Raw genomic sequence first — 23288 nt, 5'->3', positions numbered from 1 at the left:
ACACACACACACACACACACACAAAGGGGGATGCAGTGAGAGATTTAAAACTAGGTTTCAGTTTCATTTAAAACTATAGAGCTTGAACAAGATGGGCACACCTATAATCTCAGCAGATGGTAGGTAAAGGCAAGGTGGCTACAAGCTTGAGGCTAGCTTTGACTAGTCAATGAGACTCTACCAGAAAAAGAACAAAAACAAGCCAGCTGTAGCACACTAGGGTACCAGAAGCAAGCGGATCTCACTGAGTTTCAGGCCAGCCTAGTCTACATAGCTAGCTCCAGGTCAGCTAGAGCTATACACTAAGACCTTGTCTTAATCTAAAAAGAAAAGGGATGGTGGAAGGGTAGGCCCTGGAGAGATAGCTCAGAGGTTAAGAGCATATACTGATTCTGCAGAGGACATGAATTTGGTTTCTATCATCTACATCCAAGGTTCAGAGCTGCCTTTATCTTTAGCTATAGAGAATCTAATGCCCTCTTCTAGACTCCTGCACATCCACATCCACATAGTGTCCCCACCCCCACAATTACAAATAATCTTTAAACCAGCACTTGGGAGGCAGGGGCAGGTAACTCTATGAGTTTTGAGGCCAGCCCAGTCAACAGTGAGCGCCACAACAACCAGGGACCATGTAGAGAAACCCAATCTCGAAAGGGAGGGAGGGAAAGGAAAAAGAAAGAGAGGGAGGGAGTGAGGGAGAGAGGGAGGGAGAGAGGGAGGGAGGGAGGGAAGAAGGGAGGGAAGGAAGGAAGGATGGAAGGAAGGAAGGAAGGAAGGAAGGAAGGAAGGAAGGAAGGAAGGAAGGAAAAGAAGGGGGAAAATGCCTTATCTCCATGACCAATCAATCAAGAAAGTCACTCTGGCCAAGAAACTACTCACATATTCCATTTAAATTGAACCTGATTTGGTTTTAGATTTGGTTTAAAATGATCAATTTAGCTGGGGGAGGGGGGTGGCACAAGCCTTTATTCCCAGCACTCAGGAGGCAAAGGCAGGTGGATCTCTGAGTTTGAGGCCAGCTTCATCTACAGAGCAAGTTCCAGGACAGTCTTCAAAGATACAAAGAGAAATCCTGTCTGGAAAACCCAAAAAAGAATAATCAACTTTATAGTGACTTTTTTTTTTTTTTTAAGTTTGCAAGAACCTTTTGGCCATGACTTACTGGGAAAGATAATTCATCCTAAGGGTGTGCTAAACAATAAACCTCTGGATAATTCTTATCAAACTCATTTAAATAAACAAATAAAGCTTCTCATTTTTGGCCCCCTCTTTTAAAATAGGGTGTCATATAGCTGAGGCTGGTCTCCAACTTGCTATGCAGTTAAGGCTGGCCTTGAACTCCTCATTTTCCTGCCTCTACCTCCCACTGTGTCTTGCTCAGTTCTCTACTTCTACTCTTACCTTGAAGCAAAGAAGTACACTGGGAAAGGTGACCCGTGCCTGTAATTCTACCTCTCAGAAGGCAAAAGGACTGCTCAGAATTAAAGGTCAACACAGGCTACAGAGTAAGATATTCTGTCTCAAAGACAAAGTAGGTGACACAAGACAATATTGTGAGGGAGGAAAACGAAGACTGAAATGGAGGAAGCTACTAAAAACAAAGAAGTTATTATCTTATGAGCAAAGAAAGCAATCTATGAATACAGAGAGTGCTCAACTGATGAAAACTATTAGCTGAGCATACATACCTGAAACTCAGCACTTGGGAAGCAGAGGCGGGAAGAGCAGGAGTTCACAGCCAGCCTTGGTTAGATACTAAATTTAGGGCCAACCTGGGCTCTTGAGATTGTCTCCAGAAAAAAAACTATATTTAAAAACAAAAACAAGGCTAGGCATGGCGGCACATGCCTTTAGTCCCAGCACTCGGGAGGCAGAGGCAGATAGACCTGAGTTTGAGGCCAGCTTGGGTGACACAGCAAGCTCCAGAACAGCCAGGACCGTATAACAGAGAACCTGTCAAACCAAACCAAAGCTGGGCATGGCGGCACATGCCTTTAATCTAACATTCTGAAGGCAAAGACTGGTGGACAGAGATCACAGATCACCTTGCAGAGGAAAGAGGCCCATCTGATCTATATAGTGAGTTCTAGGCCAGCTGGACCATATAATGAGGACCTGCAACACAAAACAAAACAAAAATGGCAAAACAATAAAACTAGCCTCTGTCTAAAACAGTAAGAGAAAAAAGAGAAAGAAGTACTTAGCAATTTAAGCCTTAACATTTTTGGGTTCTCATAGCAACCAAAGCAGTGTGCTGAACATACTGTATATAAAGCACATACCGGGAGGCTTAGCTAGTAAATTCAAAATATGACATATGTGCAATGTGGGCGACATCATTCTGAGAACTCTAAAATCTTCTAACTTTGATTTTGTAGTCCCAAAGATGATATAATAGTCAACTATGCAGAAGGTACAAGCTCAAGTAAGAGGTACAAAGGATATAAAAAGAAGCAAAGAGATGAAAGACAAGAAAATTCACACTATCAGAAAAATGAACTCCAAATATGGTTCTCTCTCCCACTGTGAATCAACCTGGAAATGGAGGCTTCAAGTCAAGACTGCGAGTATCGAGATACCATTTAGGATGTGCTTTAATGTGGGTTCAATCGAAAGGGGGCTCTGACAAAGACCAGACAATATGGCAAATATGGCTGACCCCATGGTAGTCTAGAGAAAATGGTGTTTTCTTTCTCTTTTTTTCTAGCTCACAGAATATGGCTGTTTAGAATTCAAACACAGTATCAGCTGGGCCTGGTGACAGAATACAGAGTTCAATCCCTAGTATAGGAAAAAAGAAAGGGAATGGGGACAGACAGCCAGTTCCAGAGCTCAAGAGTTAAGGGCAGATGTGTGGGATTAGGAGGATCAAGTTTTAAGAACAACAGGGCAGGGCTGGAAAGATAGCTTGCAGCAAAGAGCACTGGATGCTCTTCCAGGGGATCAGGGTTCAACTCCCAGTACTGACTAACAAACATCTGTAACTTCAGTTAACTCCAGTTCCAAGACGTCCAATGTCCTCTTCTGGCCTCCACAGGCACTATACACATGTGGCACACAGACTTACATACAAGAAAAACAAACATTCATACATAAAATAAAAAAATAAGTCTTAGAAAAGGAAGAGAGAAGAGGAAGGAGGAGAATGAGGAAGATAGAAGAATGAAGAACAGCTGGGCTATATAGATCAGAAGAATGCTTGCCTAAAATATATGAGGTCCCGAGTTCAATCCCCAGTACTTCCTATTACCACGTATTACTTACAACTTAGACTACAAAGATAAGGTCAAGAAATGACAAACAACATCCTGTATCGCTAAAACCAAATAAAGCCACGACACTCCCACCTACCTACCCAAAAGAACTCAACAAGAGGTAGACATCGTAACACATGCCTGTCACCGTCTATCATCACATCGTCCATTCAGATGGCAGACACAGGAAGACAGCAAGTGAGAGGCCAGCCTAAACCACGTGAGTAAGTATTCTAGGCAGGCCCGGAATACACAGCAAGTCTCTGTGTGTCTTTCAAAAAGCAAGACAAAAAAAAAAAAAAACAGGGCTGGTGAGATAGCTTGGCAGGTTTAAGGAAAAAACAAAAACAACTTGCCACAGAAGCCTGGTGGTGGTGGCGCCCTCAGGCGGCAGAGACAGGTGGATCTCTGTGAGTTCAAGGCTAGCCTGGTCTACAGTGAGTTCCAGGACAGCCAGGACTGCTTCATAGAAAAGTCCTGTTTCAACAAAACCAAAAAGATTCAGAACTGCCTCTGACAACTAAAGTATCCGATTATACCCTGAATACAAGTGCTGTGGTCTTCAATTGCCAAAATCTCAAAAATTCAAAAAAGCCAAGAATGATAGCACTTGGGAGAGGAAACCATGGGGATCTTGAGTTCAAGGTCAGCCCTAGCTACATAACAGTTTAAAGCTATCTTGGGCTACAAGAGCTCCCATCTTACCCAGGCAGGGGAATTGAGATCCATCCCTGGTGCACAGGCAGGCTTCTGGGAATCTGGTGCCTGTGGTGTGACGCCTTGCACAACCTTGGTGCAGTGGGAAGGAGCTTGGACTTGCCTAGGCTCTGCTAACTCCCCATGGGAGACCTTGATTTGGGGGATGTGGGGATGCGGGGTGGCTTGGGAGAGAGGGCTGGCGGTGGGAGGAGGGAGAAGATGGGATCTGTGGGTGGTATGGAGTGAGTAGGAAAAAATTTTTTTTTTTTTTTTAGTTTTTTGAGACAAGGTTTCTCCGTGTAGTCTTGCGCCTTTCCTGGAACTCACTTTGTAGACCAGGCTGGCCTCGAACTCACAGAAATCCGCCTGCCACTGCCTCCCGAGTGCTGGGATTAAAGGAATGTGCCACCACCGCCCGGCAGAAAATTTCTTAAAAAAGAAAAATGGGGAAAAAAAAAGGCCAGGACTGAGAAGGCAGAAACACTCAGCTCTCAAAAGTCTGAGGCTTACCTGAGCTACATAGTGACTATACCAGGTGAGCCAAAGTTAGAAAATGAAACCCTGGATCAAAAAGATCCATAAAACTTCAGAGCTGGATTTGTTGACACATTCTAAATTGGAGGCTAACCTGGACTACATAAGCAAGACTCTCAAATAATAAATATCACATTTTCTTTCTTTTCTTTTCTTTTTTATAGTAGTCTAACCCAAGACCTCTTCTGTATGCTAGATAAATTCTCTATTGATACACATTCCTAGCCTCACTACATTTTCATTACAACATTCTCTATTCCACTGAAGAGAGCAAAAAACTGCCGACAGCATCTTCACTTTGGTTTCTGTAAAGACAAAGGTAAATACATGTCTGTGTTTGCTAAAGTTAAAATATATAAATAACCCTGAATTTTTGTTTGCTTGTTTTTCGAGACAGGGTTTCACTGTGTATCCCTGGCTGTCCTAGAACTAGCTCTGTAGCCCAGGCTGGTCTTGTACTCAGAGATCCGCCTGCCTCTGCCTCCTGAGTGCTGGGATTAAAGGTGTGTGCCACCACCGCCTGGCCAAACTTAACTTCTTAAATAAATGTACCTATTTTAGCTTTAATTTTTTATTCCTGGGGGGGGGGTTCATGTATGTCAGTCTAGCCTCAAACATCCTATGTAGCTGGAGCTGGCCTCCAATTCCTTATCCTCCTGCCTTAGCCTCCCATGTACCAGAATTTCAGCTATGTACCACCATACCCAGTCCATATGTACTCACACTTGAAACAAAGATGAAAGCATCCAAACACATCACAAAACCAGACAACAATTTGCCCGTTTGGTTTCTGATTCTGCTTTAGGTGTATTTCAGATCCAGGTGGCAGACACCTTTAGTCCCAGCACTCAGGAAGCAAACGCAGATAGATAGCTCTTGGTGAGTTCCAGGCCAGTCTACACAGGGAGTTCCAGAGCAGAGAGAACTACACGGTGAGAGGGCTGCGGTTGGAGTGGGGGTGACATTCAGGAGGACAGGAAAGCAGGAAAATAAATGAAAGCCCTCTACTACACAGTAAGTTTGAAGACAGACTGGCTATGAAACTGGCTCAAGAAAAAACAAAACACTGAAGGCCTTTTTTAGGGAGCAGGGCTTTTTAGTTCAGTCATCTCATCTTATTAAGTATATCAGAAAGTACAATAAGCTCAATATAGCATTTATTCTCACATATTCCTTCCCACTAATTAAAGGACTAGTTTATTCCAAATATGGCATTATCTTTACAAAGTTCTAGGGTTTAGGCATGACATAACTCCTCTACAGAATTACCTGTCTTCTCAAGACTGACAAGCATGACTTAAGGAGATAAACTGCCCTAACTGTAAAAAAAATAAACAAATAAAAAAATTGAGAATTATTCTGATTTATAGAGAGGGGGGAAAAAAGCATCTAGCTTTAAGATGAGAAATCCACATAAACTGATTTCCCTTAGAACTCTAGCAGTAAGCTCAGTAAGATGGCTCAGTGGTAAAGGCATTAGCCATTAAGCCTGACAACCTAAAATGGAACCCACATTATTGAAGGAAAAAAATTAACTCTCCCTAAGTTATCCTGTGACCTTCAATACTGACAACTAGCATGCGTGTACAAGCCTGTGTCAGAGCATGTACATACACACACACAAAATAAGCAATAAAATGTAATGTTTTAAAATGAGAGAACCTACATCGATAGAGCTTTTGCCAACTAGACAACCTCAAACCAAAGGGAGAGATGGCAGCTTTCTACCCAGGACCCTGCAGAATGGTTTCCTTCACTATGCAAAGAGGTTCCATGTATATCTCTCAGGTCTTCCAACCTCCCAAACTGAGATTTCATTATGAAAAGTAGAGATAATGAATGAATAGAAAGCACAGACTTGAAGGGAAGTTAAAAAGGCCTGGGTTGAAAACCTGCCTCTGCCTCTATGTGAACTTAAATATGGCATTTCATTTTCCTCATCTTATTTCCTCAGTGGCAAACTGAAAAAGAAAAAAAAGATTTCTAACCCTCCCCTGCCACCCACCCACTCCCACTGATGCACCTTTCCATAATTAGGCAGCTTTTTAAAGCTTCTAGTTAACAGAACAAATAAATTAAAACCTTAAACTTTTTTTTCTATTTCTGGTACATTGCAAATGTGCAACAGTATTTTATCAGTAGTTAATGCCACACAGATCCTGATATTGGCTTTTCTTTGAACCTTAGTGACAGCTATGCGGTGACAAGTTGTAAGCAAGGAGGTTGTTACCATGGAGACTCACTAGGATTCCTGGGGGTGGATCCAGCAGGCTTTTTTCTTTTGTAAAAGCATTTTTTGATATTCTCGATCTTGTAATTCAGAATGCTGATATAACTTTTCTTCAGCGCACTGCTTTTAAGTATTACCACATAGCATACAATTCTGAATAAATACTTAAAATTATCATTAGCTCTTTCTTGAAAGACTCAATACATTCAAGATTCAATCCTCCTCTGTTCATAAAAACAAACTAGGTGTGGTGTGATATCACACAGCTGTAATGTAATTCTAGCACTAAAAAGGCTGATTCAGAATTACTTCCAGCTTGAGGCTGACCCATAACCCAATTCCCCAAAGCCCATCTCCAAAAAGGAAAAAAGAAACTAAATCGACATTTCAACAAATTTATGTTTCCATTTTCTTCTACACAAGCACACTGTCTATATTATATAAGTATTGTGTTATAATTAAGAGTTTAAAATTCTCGCAACTTCAAGAAACTTCAGCTTCCTTATATGATTATTAGAAACATTTTCAGCCTGACAGACAATGGTGGTACATGTAATCTCAGTATTTGAGATTTATGCTACATGAGACCCTGTCTCAAAAAAGGGGGGTGGGGTAAGGGACTGGAGAGGTGGTGGCTCAGTGGTTAAGAGCACTTGAGGCTCTTGCAGAGGACCTGGGTTTGGTTCCCAGCACCAACAAGGAGGCTCACAATCCTTTGTAACTCTAGTTCCCAGGGATCTAATGCCCTCTTCTGACATCCACAGAACACTGCATTCATGATGTACAGACACACACAGAGGCAGAACACTCATACACACAACAATAAAACGTTAAATACATTATAAATATAAAATTAATAGCTCTGTAACAAAACTGACTATTGTGGAACATAGAGGTTTATGTCCAAATTCCAAGACTGCCATCCAAATTGCTATTATATAGACAGAGGTGATAAAATTCAGCAAGATTAAAATGCCACTCCCAGCTAATATGTGCTACCATTCAGGTCTCAGAAGAACCACTCCTTTGGATTGTTTAGTTTTTGTAGTACTAGGAATTAAACTTAGAGATCTGTGTATGCTAGACACACATTTTATCACAGTTACATCCTCAGCCCATGCCTATACACTCATTTTAATATTTGTATTTATTTATTGTGTATCTTACTTACATGCATGTATGTGCACAACATGCATGCCTGGTGTCAGAAGGCAACACAGGATTCCCCTAGAACTGGAGTTACGAAGGTACAAACCACCCTGTGAATGCTAGCAACTGAACTTGGATCCCTGCCCACTGAGCCATAGCTCCAGCCCCCTTGTTAAAATTTTTATTTTTAAATAGTCTTAATTTGTCCTCTATCCTTGAACTTGTGATCCTCCTGCTTCAGCCTCCTGAACAGCTGAAATTATAGACAAGTGCCATTAAACCCGGACTTTTAGAAGATACCGCCCCCCCCCCTTTTTTTTTTTGTTTTTCGAGACAGGGTTTCTCTGGCTGTCCTGGAACTCAATCTGTAGACCAGGCTGGCCTCAAACTCAGAGATCTGCCTGCCTCTGCCTTCTGAGTAATGAGATTAAAGGTGTGCGCCACCACCAAAGGACCACAAGATATCTTAAGAAAACAGATTAGAGGCTGGAGAAATGGCTCAGCACTTAAAAGTACTGGTTGCTCTTCCAGAAGTCCCGGGTTTGATTCCCAGCACCCATATATCAACTAACAACAGTCTGTGAGTCCAGTCCTAGGGGATTCAATACCTTCTTCTAACCTCTGAAGACACCAGGATGCACATGGTACAAAGACATATATGCAAACAAAACACTCATATACACAAAAATTTTAAGCCAGGAGGTAGAAGAGCACACCTTTAACCCCAGGACTCAGGAGGCAGAAGTTGACAGATCTCTGAGTTTAAGGCCAGCCTGGTCTACAGAGTGAGTTCCAGGACAGCCAGGGCTACACAGAGAAAGCCTGTCTTGAGCCCCCCCCCCAAAAAAAAAAAACCTATCTCATATTCACAAGCTAAAGGGGAAAAAAATGGTTCACAGGAGATTATAATGTCAGCTAAAAGGTAGGAATTAGGCATCAAGAAAGGCAGTTCAGAATCTAGTTTGTGTTCATTTACTCACCTAAGCTCTGCTGTAGCTGGATCACAGGTTGTTTTTAGTTTCCTAACTCCATCCATCATCTATAACCCAAATGAGTTTAGTAAAGGTCTGTAAGCTGTTTCTTTTTAATTGCCCTTGAAGATGTGTTCAAGAGCTATTAAAAAGAAACAGCATACAATAAAAACAATGAATCTAGGAAAGTGTCTTCTCATGATCTCTCATAAACTTGTAAGGAAACAGGAAGACAAGATTAGAGGATAGTTTTGCTACATTAGTTTAATAGCACACAATCTAGAAACAAAAAGGAGATTCAGTCTACAGGACATGAGAGGTAGAAACTCCTAGGTCCTCTTTCATTTTTATTAATGATTTGCACTTTCCTTGGAAAATCCTATCTTGGCCCAGAAAAGCTTCAAAAGAACATAGACTGCCAGTTGTATGTCAATTTTCTTTTTCTTTTGCACTACACAAAAGCCAAAATCATGATTGTTTGTCCTGACCTTATTAAGGTTGGTATACAACCGGGCTGGAGAGAGACGGCTCAGTGGTTAAGAATACCAACTGCTCTTCCAGAGGACTCAGGTTCGATTCCCATCACCCACATGGCAGCTCACAACTGTCTTGTAACTCCAGTTCCAGGGGATCCAACACCCTCACACAGAATATATACAGAAAACACCAGTGCGCATTAAATAGGTAAACCTAAGAAAAAGAAAGGTTGGTATACGGTTGGGTATTTAGCTCAGTGGTAGAGCGCTTGCCTAGCAAGCGCAAGGGCCCTGGGTTCGGTCCTCAGCTGGGGAGGGGCGGGGGACCACACAAAACAACAACAATAAAAATAACTCTCATGAACTGGGTATGGTGGCACACAATTTGATCCCAGCAATCAGGAGGCAGAGGCAGGCGGATCTCTTGAGTTTCAAGGCCACCCTGGTCTACAGAGTGAGTTCCAGGATAGGCCCCAAAGCTACACAGAGAAACCCTGTCTCGAAACAAAACAAAACAAATTTCACATTTATGTGGTACAGTCTTTCTACTTAAAACAAAACAAAACAAAAAGCCAGGCAGTGGTGGCACACACTTTAATCCCAGCACTCGGGAGGCAGAGGCAGGTGGATCTCTGTGAGATTGAGGCCAGCCCAGTCTACTAAGTGAGTTCTAGGACAGCCTCTACACTGAGAAACCTTGTCTCAAAAAGCCACTGGGGGAGGGGGGAGGCAGAAAGGGCATAAAAATTTTAAATGTGAGCTGGGCAGTGGTGACACACGCCTTTAATCCTAGCACTTGGGAGAGACAGGTGGATCTCTGTGAGTTCTAGGAGGCCAGCCTGGTCTACAGAGGGAATTCCAGGACAGGCTCCAAAGCTACACAGAGAAACAATGTCTCAAAAACAAAAAAAAAATTTTAAACGTGTCACTTAACAAAAAATGAAAACCAAATCCATATGCCTCAAAAAAACTTGCAAAATAATGGCTCATCTACATTTCCTGTAAGGAAACAGTATTACTTTATCAGTCTTGTATACTTAAAAAAAAATAGTTATAAAAAGATTCATTAAAACCTTGAAGGGAGACCACATGTGGTAACTCACACTTATAATCCCAGTGCTGGAGAAGTGGGGGAAGCAAGAGGACCCTAAGTTCAAGGATTGCCTCGATGCAGGAAAGCCTGTACTAAAAGAAGATAATGTGGGCTGGAGAGATGGCTTAGAGCTTAAGAGCACTGGCTGTTCTTCCAGAGGTCCTGAATTCAATTCCCAGCGCCCACATGCCAGCTCACAACCATCTGTAATGAGATCTGGTGCCCTCTTCTGGCATGCAGGGACATATGCAAAGAGAACACTATATACATAATAAATAAATAAATCTTTAAAAAGATAATGTAAATGTATAAATACTATACACTAATCCACTGAGTGACCAGAGCTCCTAAAAAAAAAAAGATATGGGAAATACAATAAGCAAGCATAGGGTGATTTCTGTTCCTCAAAAACCTCAAAATTTCACTTAAATGAAAAAAGATGTCATTAATAAAATACAAACTGATATCCCGTAAGTTATTACAGGAATGAACAAGAAAAAAGACAACAAAGGCACCTACTGCCAAGCCTGGAAGGAAAGAGCCCACCCCCACAAGATGTCCTTGGACATACACAAGCACACTGTGTCTCATGCAACCCCTCCCCCTATGCATGCATGCACGCACGCACGCACGCACGCACGCACGCACGCACGCACGCACGCACGCACGCACGCACGCACGCACGCACGCACACAATAAACTGCCATGGTTACTAGTTTGGTTTAGAATTTCTCACCATATAACTGTGGCTGGCCTGGAACTTGTTATGCAGACTACGCTGACCTTAAACTCAGAGTCACCTGCCTCAGTTTCAAATACCGGGATAAAGGTCTATGCCACCAAGCCCGGCATGCATAAATAAATAAATAAATAAATAAAGCGATTTTTTAAAAGAAATTTTAAGGAAATAGAAACTGAACTACAAGCAGGGAGAGGTTAAAGAACATTCCTGAACACAAAATGTAAGGCTTGTTTCTCTTACTGCCTAAGGAGTAGGGACCTGGCAGGGGTTGGTGGCACAGGCGTGAAACCCTAGCTACTCCAGAGGACTGAGGAAAGAGGATCAAGAGTACAAGGCCAGCTTGGGAAACTTGAGACCCTGTCCCAAAACAAGTCAAGGGAGGGCTTGGGATATTAACTCATGGTATAAGCTTGCCTACCATAGGGGCAAGGCGCTGATTTCCTTCCTTACCACTAAAAGTAGGGACCTGTGGTAGTCTGAATGTAACTGGCGCCCATCAGCTCATAGGGGGTGGCACTATTAGGAGGCGTGGTGCTGTTGGAGGAAGTGTGTCACTGTCGGGTGGGCTATGAGGTTTCCTTTGCTCAAGCTACTCTGTGTGACACTTAGTTCTCTTCCTGCTGCCCCAAGATCAAGATGTAGGACTCTCAGCTCCTTCTTCAGCACCATGTCTGCCTGCAGGCCACCATGCCCCACCATGATGATAATGGACTAAACCTCTGAAACTGTAAGTCAACCCATTGAATGTTTTCCTTTATAAATGTCCTGGTCATGGTGTCTCTTCACAGCAATAAAAACCCTAAGACAGGACCTAACGAATAATCTTTTACTACATAAGTAGCTCCCAGTGAAATATCCTTGAAGAAAGCCTCTCACAAAACTTAAAATAAGAGGCAGGCGGATCTCTGTGAGTTCGAGGCCAGCCTGGGCTACCAAGTGAGTCCCAGGAAAGGCGCAAAGTTACATAGAGAAACCCTGTCTTGGAAAAGAAAAACAAAAACAAAAACAAAAAAAAATAAAAATAAAAATAAAACAAAACTTAAAATGACTCTACGTCCATAACCAGTACTGATTAATCAGGAAGAAATCAGTTAGCTAATAAACGTTAAATGGTTATAAATTCAAGTTGTCATCACTATCCTGTTATTCTTCTAGCCCTTGGTCTCTACAAATCTCTTGCTCAGATGGCAGTCAGAATAAGGCAAATGGCTAGTACACAGCACAAGGTTTCTCCATAGTAATAGCATAGAAGTCAGCAGCAGCAGCAGCAGCAGCAAAACTGACAGAATTTACCCAGGAAACAAACACTGAGCTGTGTGACTCCAGTGTGGGGGAAGGAGATTAGTGGAGAAGAGTATATCCCACACACAAAAGATACAAGCACAAAGAAACTGGAAAAGCCTACAGTAAATTATCTGTCCAAAATAAACTAGCAAAAATTTAGCATTTATATTCAAATACAAATAAAGTTGGGTCAAAAATAAAAAAAACCTGTCCACTCAGAGCAGAGTATTAGTTACCCTACATTATCGCCAAATAACACTCATTCTCCAGTCTCTGCTAGAATTTGCTTCCACCTCAAGGGAACAAAAAGGGGGAGAGATGCTGGGCGGTGGTGGCACACGCCTTTAATCCCAGCACTGGGGAGGCAGAGGCAGACGGATCTTTGTGAGTTTGAGGCCAGCCTGGTCTACAGAGTGAGACCCAGGAGAGGCGCAAAGCTACAGAGAAACCCTGTCTCAAAAAAACACAAAAAAAAAAAAAAAAAAAAAAAAAAAAAGAAAGAAAAGAAGCAAAAAGGGGTGAGAAGGAAGAGACACTGACGACAGTTCCTAACCTGGACATTCTTTTCTGAGCATCAGCAAAGGTATGGAAACCCAACAGCTGACCTTACACAACTGAAAGGACACAACACCAGAAAGCGAACAGCTCTGGAAGCTGGGCTTGGGGCAGCAGTGGACAACTTTAATCCCAGCACTCCAGAGGCAGAGGCAAGGCAGCTGGGTCTCCTGAGTCTGAGATAGCCTGGTCTACACAGCCAGATGTAGGTCAGCCAGAACTATATAGAAACACCCTCTCTCTCAAAAACAAAACTGGGGGGAAAAGTCCAATTAGTCACCTCCACTTTGTTAGAGATGACCTCAGCTGACACAAATTAGTGAACAGACTTTAAATACATACCAAAGGCACATTCTAATCAACTGTAATCCCTTTATTTTCAATAAAACCACAAACTAGACTCCTCTTCAACATTTGTTACCATGTGTTGTAAGTAAGTGTAGGAAAAGAAAATCAAAATGATACACCCAAAAGCTGTTCAGAAATTTAGTCCTTTTCTTGAAAGGTAGGTACAAAGGTCCTTGATTTGATATAACACAGAACTAATGTCACATTTAAATTTAAAGCTCATATGCTTTGAATCACATAATGAAATATACTCACATCAAGTCCTTTAACTAGGTCTCACCTTTTGAAAGGAATAAAAGTTTCTATAAAATTCAAGCTCTCTGCATACAAGTTAGAAACCCTCAGGCATAGAAGTACAGCTATAACAGCCCTAACAGGAAGGCTGAGGCACAAGGCTTGAGAGATCAAGGCCAGCCTGAACCAGACCAGGCTACATAGGGAAATCCTGTTTAAATGAGGAGGAAAAAAATACCATCTACCTAGCCATTTGCCTAGAGAAAAAAAAATTTAGCATCCATCCTTCTAAGTCTTGTTGTTTTTATGGGGAGAGGGGGCAGGTGGTGGTGGTGTTTTTGAGCCAGACTCCTGCTATGGAACTCATTGAGATCCACCTGCCCAACTTCCTAAAATAAATACAGTTGTTGTTGGGATTTTTGTGGTGTGTGTTTTGGGGTTTTTGTTTGTTTGGTGTGTGTTGTTTTTGAAACAGGGTCTCACTATGTAACCCTGGCTGTCCTAGAACTCACTCTGTAGATCAGGGTGGCCTCAAACTCAGAGATCTGCCTGCCTCTGCCTCCCTAGTGATGGAATCAAAAGCATGCACCACTGCACCCAAGCTTTAAAAGGAGCAGAAGAACTGGCTGTCACCACACTAGTCTAGAGAGCTGAGTTTAACTCCCAAATCCACATAAAGATGGAAGGAAAAACAACTCCAACATAGAAACCAGTTGTCCTCTGACCTCCTTACTCAAGACCTGGCACTAATGCAAACACGTGTAAACACACACAAAATAGTAAAATTTTTAAAAAGCCAGGAAATGGTTGGCATATGCACATGTCATCATTTGGAGGGTGAAGACATGAGGATCAAGAATTCAAAGTCATCACTGGCTATATAAAAAGTTGGACTTTAGCCGGGCGGTGGTGGCGCACGCCTTTAATCCCAGCACTCGGGAGGCAGAGCCAGGCGGATCTCTGTGAGTTCGAGGCCAGCCTGGGCTACCAAGTGAGTCCCATGAAAGGCGCAAAGCTACACAGAGAAACCCTGTCTCGAAAAACCCAAAAAAAAAAAAAAAAAAAAAAAAAGTTGGACTTTAGGCTACATGAATTAGATTGTCTGGAATGAAAGGGAGGACTGGAGATACAGGCCAGTGGTTAACAGCATCTGTTCTTCTAGAAGAGGCTAGTTCAATTCCAGCACCCATGCCAGGCAGTTCACAACTGCCTGTAACTCCAGTTTCAGTGGATCCAATGCCCTCTTAGACAAGGCACAGAGACACATACACAGGAATAAATCATTTCTTTTAAAGCTCCTGCCTCCAGGGTCCTACCTGTTGAATTCCTGTCCTGACTTCTTTCATGTGGAAGTGTAAGACAAATAAGCCCTTTCCTCTCCAAATTGCTTTTGGTGGTATTATCAAAGCAAAAAGTAACCCTAAGATATACATTGTATAAAATTCTTGAAAAACAGTATAGTACTGTGAGCCACCATGTGGTTGCTGGGAGTTGAACTCAGGACCTTTGGAAGAACAAGCAGTTCTCTTAACCTCTGAGCCATCTCTCCAGCCCCAACAGTATAGTACTGTGACAGAGGAAACTGCCTTATCAATACTGCCCAAGTCATAAGGTAATTTTGACTTCCCAGTCCACAGTATTATCTTTATTTTAGGTGTGTGTGTGTGTGTGTGTTGCCTGCATTTATGTATATGAACCATGTGTGTGCCCAGCCATGAAGGCCAGAAGAGTGTCAGATCTCCTGGAACTGGAGTTACAGACAGTTGTGAGCTACCTGACATGGGTACTGGGAACTGAAACTGGGTCCTCTGAGAAGCAGCAAGTGTGCTTAGCCTGAGCCATCTCTCCAACCCCAACATCTTTATTTTAAAGATAGGAAAATAGCACCAGAAACATAAAGGTCACAATGGTGATAACAAATTTTAAGCCTAGCACGCCAAGCTGTCACAACTTCTCGCCCAAGCTGTGTCTCGTAAAGCACACCATTTTTTTCAGCCAGGCAGTGGTGGCACACGCCTTTAATCCCAGCACTTGGGAGGCAGAGCCAGGTGGATCTCTGTGAGTGTGAAGCCAGCGTGGTCTACAGAGCGAGATCCAGGACAGGCACCAAAAACTACACAGAGAAACCCTGTCTCAAAAACAAAAAAAACATTTTTTTTTTCAAACCATTAAGTTTCCATTTTAAGGATTCTACAATCAAAAATTCAAGTCTCAAATTTTTATCAAACTTTCCTCCTCCTTCTCTTTGGTTTTTCATGAAAAGGTTTCTGTTATGTGTAGACCAGACTTGCCTCAAACTCACAGAGATCTAATCAGATTGCTTCTTCTGCCCCCCCCCCCCCAGCTGAGGACCGAACCCAGGGCCTTGTGCTTGCTAGGCAAGTGCTCTACCACTGAGCTAAATCCCCAACCCTCTTCTGCTTCTGCCTCTTGAGTACTGGGATCAAAGGCGTGCACCACTACCGCCCAGCAAACTTTTCTTGGTTCTATTTTCCTTCACTGTTAGCCATTTCAGTGTGTCAAGGCATATCAAACAAAATTGTGGGTAAATCAACAGCAATCAACTTTGGGATCTGTTAGAAATTCAACTCAGAAAGCCAGGCACAGTGGCTCACACACAAGATTTCAATTTAGGAAAATAAGGAAGATGATCCAAACAAGTTTACAGACAATCTAGGCAACAAAATGAATTCCAGACTAACCTCAACTAAGTAAAATGTGGTCTTTAAGGGAGAAAAAAAGGTTAAAATTATCTAATCTAAGCCCTAAAACTAAAAAACTCATAGAGGGAAATTTTTCTGTCATTAGATTTGATAATGGACATGACAGCAGGCCATCCACCAAAAGTGAAAACAGACAAATGAGATGAGCTCAAACTTAAGAATCTCTGTGGTTCAGAGGTCCCAACAGTCAGGTATGATGCACATGCCTACAATCCCAACGTTCAGGAGGCAGAGCAGGAGGACTGCTGCATGTCTGAGACCGCCCTGGTAGTCTACACAGTGAAACTTGTGTCTTTTAACAAAAAAGGTGGGAAGTAGCCAATTAACAACATGAAAAGCAAGCTACACCATGGGAGAAAATATCTGCAAATCATCATAAGGAGTTAGGAACTTGTAAATTGAAGTAGTTCTTTTGCCCCTCATTGAAATAACACAGAATCCAGGTGCCGGGCAGTGGTGGCACACGCCTTAAATCCCAGCACTCCTTGGGAGGCAGAGCCAGGCAGATCTCTGTGAGTTCCAGGCCAACCTGGTCTACAGAGTGAGATCCAGGACAGGCATCAAAACTACACTGAGAAACCCCGTCTCAAAAAAGCCAAAAAAGAAAAAAAGGAAAAAAACAAAAACAGAATCCAGGCAAGGGCCACACCAGTAAGTTACAACCCAATTGGAAGCCCAAATATGAAACTGAGACAGGAAGTTCAACCCCAGCTATACACCAAAACTTTGTCTCAACAACTGGGGGGGGGGGGGGCTCAATTAGTTTCATCTAGCATGCATGAAACTCTGGGTTCAATCTCCAGCACCACATTATAAGTGTGTTTTTGAGGGGTGAAGGGGGATACACATCTGTCACCCCAGCACTTGGAGATAAGTAAATCAGAAGTAGTTCTGGTCATCCCTGGCTCTACCACAAGTTAAGGCCAGTCTGGGATACAAAAGACTGTCTCAAAATCAAAACAAAACCAAAAGGGGAGGTAGGGGACACAATAGAGACCAATCTAGGCTATATAGCAACATTACAAAAAAAAACAGGGGCAGGAGCAGTGGATCAGTGGTTAAAAGAATTTGCTACTCTTCCAGAGGACCTAGGTTCAGTTCCTAGTACCCACGTGGCAGCTTACAACCACTATAACTCCAGTTCCAGGGGAGCTGACTCTCTACTGACTTCTGAGAGCACCAGACACACATGTGTTACACATATATACAGACAAAAAACACACACATAAAATAAAATACACTTTAAATTAAAAACAAAGGCTGGGGCCAGGCAGTGGTGGCGCACACCTTTAATCCCAGATGGGTCTCTGTGAGTTCAAGGCTAGCCTGGTCTACAGAGTGAGATCCAGGACAAGCACCAAAACAGGCACAGAGAAACCCTGTCTCAAAAAACAAAACAAAAAACAAACAAAAACAACCCAAAGGCTGGGTGTTGGCATGGCACATGCCTTTAATCTCAGCACTGGGGAGGCAGAAGCAGGCAGATCTGAGTTTGAGGCCATCCTGGTCTATAGAGTGAGTTCCAGGACAGCCAGGACCACATAGACAAAAAACAAACAAAAACTAAAAAAACAAACAACAACAACAAACAAAACCCTAGGGAGATGAAGAGATGGCTTGGCAATTAAGAGTGCTTGCTGGGCTCTTCCAAAGGACCAAAGCCCACGTTTGGTCCCCAGTTATCCACATAGGACAGACAGCTCACAACCACCACCTGTAACTCCAGCGTCAGGGTATCCAGCACCCTCTTCTTGCCTACGTGGGCAGGTACACACATGTGACATACACAGACACATACCCATACACATACACATAAATAAAAACAAATCATAAAAGCAAAATTTGTGTGGCTACTAAAACAAAAACCAGGTCCAACAAGATGGCTCAGCAGGTAAAGATGCCTGCTGCCAAGTCTGAGGACCTGAGTTCCAGGACCTCCTTAACAGAAGGAAAGAACCAACCCCACCTCCCCAACACCCATATGGTGGGAGAAAACTGAATGCCCAAAACTGTCTTTTGGCTTCCTTTCAACACACCTGCACATACATGTACAAGTAAATATATTTTAAACAAAAATCACAGAAACAAGTATTGTAAAGCTCATAAAAACTGGAATGCTTATCAATGCCAATGAGTTATAAAATGGCATAAGTGGGCTTGAGATGTTGCTCAGTCTGTAGAGTACTTGCTTTTAATACACAAAGCTCTGGGTATCAGTCCAATCCCTAGTACCACAAAAACCTGGAGTGGTGATGCGCCTCTGACATCATCGTATTTGGGAGGTGGAAGCAGGGGAAATCAGACTTTCAAGGTCACCCTCATATTTATAGCAGATTCAAGACTAGACTGGGATAGATGACTTAATAGTTAAGAGCATTTCCTGCTCTGCCAGGAGTTACTTCAGTTCCCCGCACCCATATCAGATAGCTCACAACAGCCTGTAACTCTAGCTCCAGAGGATCCAATGCCCTCTTCTGGCTTCTGTGGGCACTTCCACACATGTGGCATACATATTCATATTCTCATTCTCTGTGTAGTTCCCCCCCAACCCCCGCAGCTGAGGACTGAACCCAGGGCTAGGCAAGCGCTCTACCACTGAGCTAAATCCCCAAGCCTCTCATTCTCTCATATCCATTCTCTCTGTCCTCTCATCCTAACACTTGGCAGAGGCAGGCAGATCTCTGAGTCTGAGGCCGGCCTGGTCTACATAGCCAGTTTGAGCTACATAAGAATACCTATCTCAGAAACAAACAAACACCCTGAACCTCAAAACATCTCTGGACCTGGGAACTCAAGCATAGGATAAGGATTGTGAACATATAAGCAAAAGAAATGAAAGCAAATCTTGAACAGGCCAGGCATGTGACACAATTTCTGTAGCACTTACATACTAAGTTTGAGGCTGGCCAGGGCCACATCTGTAGCAAGGCTGTCACAACAACAAAACCAAAAAGAAAAAGAACAGTAACACTACATTTAAAACCACTCAGTTGTGTTTTTAAATGGATAAATTATATGGTGTGTGAACTGCAAGAAAGCAGATGAAAGAATTTAATCAAATCCTATTACTCCCTGGTTTAAAGAGCACAGAGCTATTTGTCAGGAAGACCCAAATCCTGAGTGGAGTAGCCTATGCTCTTGGTTCCTCCAAATGACAGCTGTCGCGCCCCCCCCCCACCAGGCACCCCACCACTGTTATCATCTAACAGCCTACTTCCTTATTAGGTCCAGTATCTCAGTAAAACAGAGTTAAAGGAGCTAGTACCCACACTCTAAATTTGGCAACAGAACCCAAATCTTCATTAAAAAAAAAAAAAATCACACAATGGACATAAACACAATAAATGTTAGGTCTCTGTTTATTTCCTGTCTTACTTTTCTGACCCACATATTTAAAAGAAGGATTTCTCTGCTCCTATGCTGGAGTATCTATCTACTGGCCTATTTCATATGAGCAGAAACTATTAAATACAGAGCATTATTTAAAATGTGTCTAGGGGCTGGTGAGATGGCTTAGAGAACCTGGGTTTGAATCATAGTTCCTACAGTGGCTCAAAACAGTCTGTAACTCCAACTCCTGGGGGGTCCAACACCCTCTTCTGATCCTCTGAGCAGTAGTCACATGGTAGTGTACACACAAACAAGCTGGAAAAATAACATATGCTTCGGCATAAAATGTGGTTGGTAAGACAAACCAAGCCAGGTGGGAGGTGGTGGTGCAGCCTTTAATCTTAGCACTTGGACGGGAGAAGCAGGTGGATCTATGTGAATTCGAGGCCAGACTGGTCTACAGAGTGGATTCCAGGATAGCCAAGGCTGTTACATAGAGAAACCTGGTCTCAAACAAAACCAACCAAACAAAACCAACCAAACCAAGACTACTCCCTACTATTAAAGCTTAAAAATATCACAGCCAGGAGTAGAGACACAATCCTGTAATTCCAGCACTTGGGAGAGAGAGGCAGGAGGTCAGGAATTCAAGTTGGGGTTGAGGGGTACATCACCAAACTGATTAGGATAAGCCAACTGTGGTAAATAATACATGCTTCTTCACCACATGGAAGACAGGCATGGTGACACATGCCAGTAATCCAGCACTTGGGGAGCCGAGGCAAAACTGCAGTGAATGTCAAGGCCAGGCTAACCTACAAAAGAGGAACCTGCTCCCAGGAAAAAGAAAAGGGTATGTGCTAGGAAGACAACTCAGTGGTACACAGCATGCCTACCACCTGTGGGAGGCCATGAGCCATTCCCAACATCACAAAAAACAACAAACAACAAAAAGCTGAAGATTAAGTAAAGACAAATTTTGGAAGATATGGTGGTGTACACCATAATTCCAGCATTTGGGAGGTAGGCCAGTCAGGATTACATAGGAATACCCCATCTTTAGGGGGAAGTGGGGGTATAAAATTGCAACCCCCCCCCAAAAAAAAACTTAATCTCTAAAAGTAAGATTTCACCTGGGTGGTGGTGGCACACACCTTTAATCCCAGCACTTGGGAGGCAGAGGCGGGCAGATCTCTGAGTTTAGGGCCAACCTGGTGTAAAGACTGAATTCCAGGTCAGGGCTACAGAGAGAAATCCTACTTCAAAAAAACAAAACAAAACAAAACAAAAAGTTAAGATTTCTTCCTGTGTGACTTACCTGTACCTTTTATAATGAACCTGCAACTTCAGTAATAAGAGTATGTAGGGCTGGGCAGTGGTGGTACACACCTTTATTTCCAGCAGTTGGAGGGCAGACACAGGAGCTCTGTGAGTTCAAGGCCAGCCTGATCTACAGAGTGAGCTCCAGGGCAGCCAGGGCTACAAAAACAAACCGTGTCTCAAAACAAACAAACAACAACAAAAAGTGTAGAAAAATCAATAAGACCGAGCAGTGGTGGCACACACTTGGGGGGACTGTAAGTTAGAAACCAGCCTGGACTACAGAGTAAATTCCAGGACAGCCAGGGCTTCACAGGGAAATCCTGTCTCAGGAGAAAAGAAAAAGAAAAAGAAAAAGAAAAAAATCATCTGGCTCCAATTTTCACTATCTGGCCAGCTGTCCACATGTACAGTCACAGAGAAGAGGAACTAACACCATGTGAGATAGGCACCAATCCCTACAGGATTTTGAAGATTAAAATAAACTAAGGATCAAAATGAAAGAGTGATTTGACCAACTAGTAACCAACTGCAAAAAGATTTCTATAATGCAGGCTCACTTCAAGCCCAGAGCCCTTCCATTCCATCACATCTTAAAGGGCAAATCAGCATCAATGCTCGTGATAGCAATTGTTTCATTTAAAAAAAAAAAAAATGCAAGACAAGCAAACCTCTGGTAGGAGAATGTTCTAACTTGCTACAACAACCTTGGGCAAAGAAGTCACTTTACCTTTTGAGGTCACCCGAAAAGCAAAAGCACAGAAAAGATGTGTCAACTATCTGGAACAGCCCCTCCTGGATCCTTAAGAATATCCAAAGGGTAAGAATGAATGAGAAAAGCGGTGACCTGTGCTCTAGAGCCAAGAGCCATTCTTAAGAGAAACAGGTGGTGGAGAAGAAGGAACCAAGACGAACCATAAGCCTGAAGGCGAAAGCAACAGCTCAAAGTCTCAGCTTCGCTCTACCAGAAGCACTGCCTCAGTCTTCCCGAAGTCATGATCAGAAGCCGCGCTCACTCAATAAAGCTAAAATACGAGAGAAAAATCAGTGCAGCTGAGGTCTGTCCAGCCTAACCTCCGTGATAGCCCAAGTACACTTGTTAATGCCAAAACCAGAAAGAACTCTCAGCGATGACATTTAAAAACACCTTCATTCTCACTAAGGATTTAAAGAGAAAATGAAACTGTGGAAAAGGTGAAAAAGTGCAATTAAAACCTCTTCAATTCAGAGAATCGAAGACAGAGAAGAGACCTTTCAAAGGTGAAGTTCCGGGAAAGCGTGCAAAGGGTGTTTGTAACCTCAACACTGCAGACATTACGAACAGACTACACGCACTTGAAAACTCAACAGCCTTTATACAGCATTACCTCTGAGGACCAGAAAGAAGATTCCGTTTTGCGAAAACAGACTCTGACCAAAAATCTCACACTTTCCACCCGGGAATCAGTCTCTAAGCCAATGAGAAGCTCCTTGAGAGCATAGGCAATGCTCTGAGAGAATTAAAACAACATCCTGCCGGGACGACCAAAAACCAAGACACCACCGACTTTTAAATCCAAAGCCTGGTAACTAGCGAAGAAAGCGCATTCGAGAGCTGTCCGCGCTCCTGGGTGCGAGATTCGAGCCCTGCTACTAGGCCTTGACTGGGTGAGCACCTGATGTGGGGGGGGGGGGGGGTAGGGCGAGCCAAGGCGGACCCACTGCGAGAGCAGAGGGAGCTCCGGAGGTTGGAGAGGAGCGCTGCCTCCCAGGGGCGGGAATCTGGGGCACCCCCGGGGGTGGGCACCCAGAACACGTGGGGCGACAGGGTCGGGGAAGAGGCACCTGGGGCCGACAGCCGGGATCTCACCCGGCGGACCCGAGAGTGGAGGAGGACCCGGGTGCCGTGCAAGGGAACCGAGCCCTCGGGGCCTGGAAAGTGAAGGCAAAGGGCAAGGGAGGCAGCCGGGGCAAGGCCACGAGGAGGGCGGGTCTCCCTGGGAGCAGGGGCACGCGCCGGGCGGACGCGAATGGGCCCCGAGTTGCGAGCAGTCCGCGGCCTTGTCCCCGGGGTGCGGGGAACCGGGAGCGACCGCGCCCGGAGGGCCCTGTGACCCGCAGCTGCCCGAACCGGACCCGCCCCGCGGCGCCTCCCTCCAGCCTCCCTTCTTCCCTCCCTCCACACCCCGCGCGGCCCGTTATCCTGCGGCCGCCGCACTCACCAGCGGCTGCACCTGAGCCTGCCGCTGCCTCAGCTGCTGCCTGCGCCTCCGCAGCCGCCGCCGCCGCCGCCGCCGCCGCCTCGCTGCTGAGGCCGAGTCCCGGGGGAGCCTCCGCGTCCCGCCGCCGCCGCCGCCGCCGCCG

General features: G+C 43.9%; 1 protein-coding gene across 11 annotated transcripts in view; it reads right to left on the bottom strand.

Moving 5' to 3' along the window:
- Positions 1 to 23288, bottom strand: part of Celf1 (CUGBP Elav-like family member 1) — an 82959-nt gene extending 59671 nt beyond the window's left edge. For 7 of the 11 annotated variants that reach the window (XM_076569925.1, XM_076569926.1, XM_076569921.1 and 4 more), the window contains exon 1: positions 23147 to 23278. The gene's annotated coding sequence lies outside the window, so the exon portion shown is untranslated. Of the gene's footprint in view, positions 1 to 23146 lie in introns of all 11 variants that reach the window. The other 4 variants (XM_076569927.1, XM_076569928.1, XM_076569935.1 and 1 more) reach the window with 1 other exon arrangement.

The sequence above is a fragment of the Peromyscus maniculatus genome, chromosome 4 (assembly GCF_049852395.1).
Source record: "Peromyscus maniculatus bairdii isolate BWxNUB_F1_BW_parent chromosome 4, HU_Pman_BW_mat_3.1, whole genome shotgun sequence".
NCBI classification, from domain to species: domain Eukaryota; kingdom Metazoa; phylum Chordata; class Mammalia; order Rodentia; family Cricetidae; genus Peromyscus; species Peromyscus maniculatus.
Note: the sequence above shows the minus strand (reverse complement) of the source record. Positions and strands in the feature narration are given on the sequence as shown.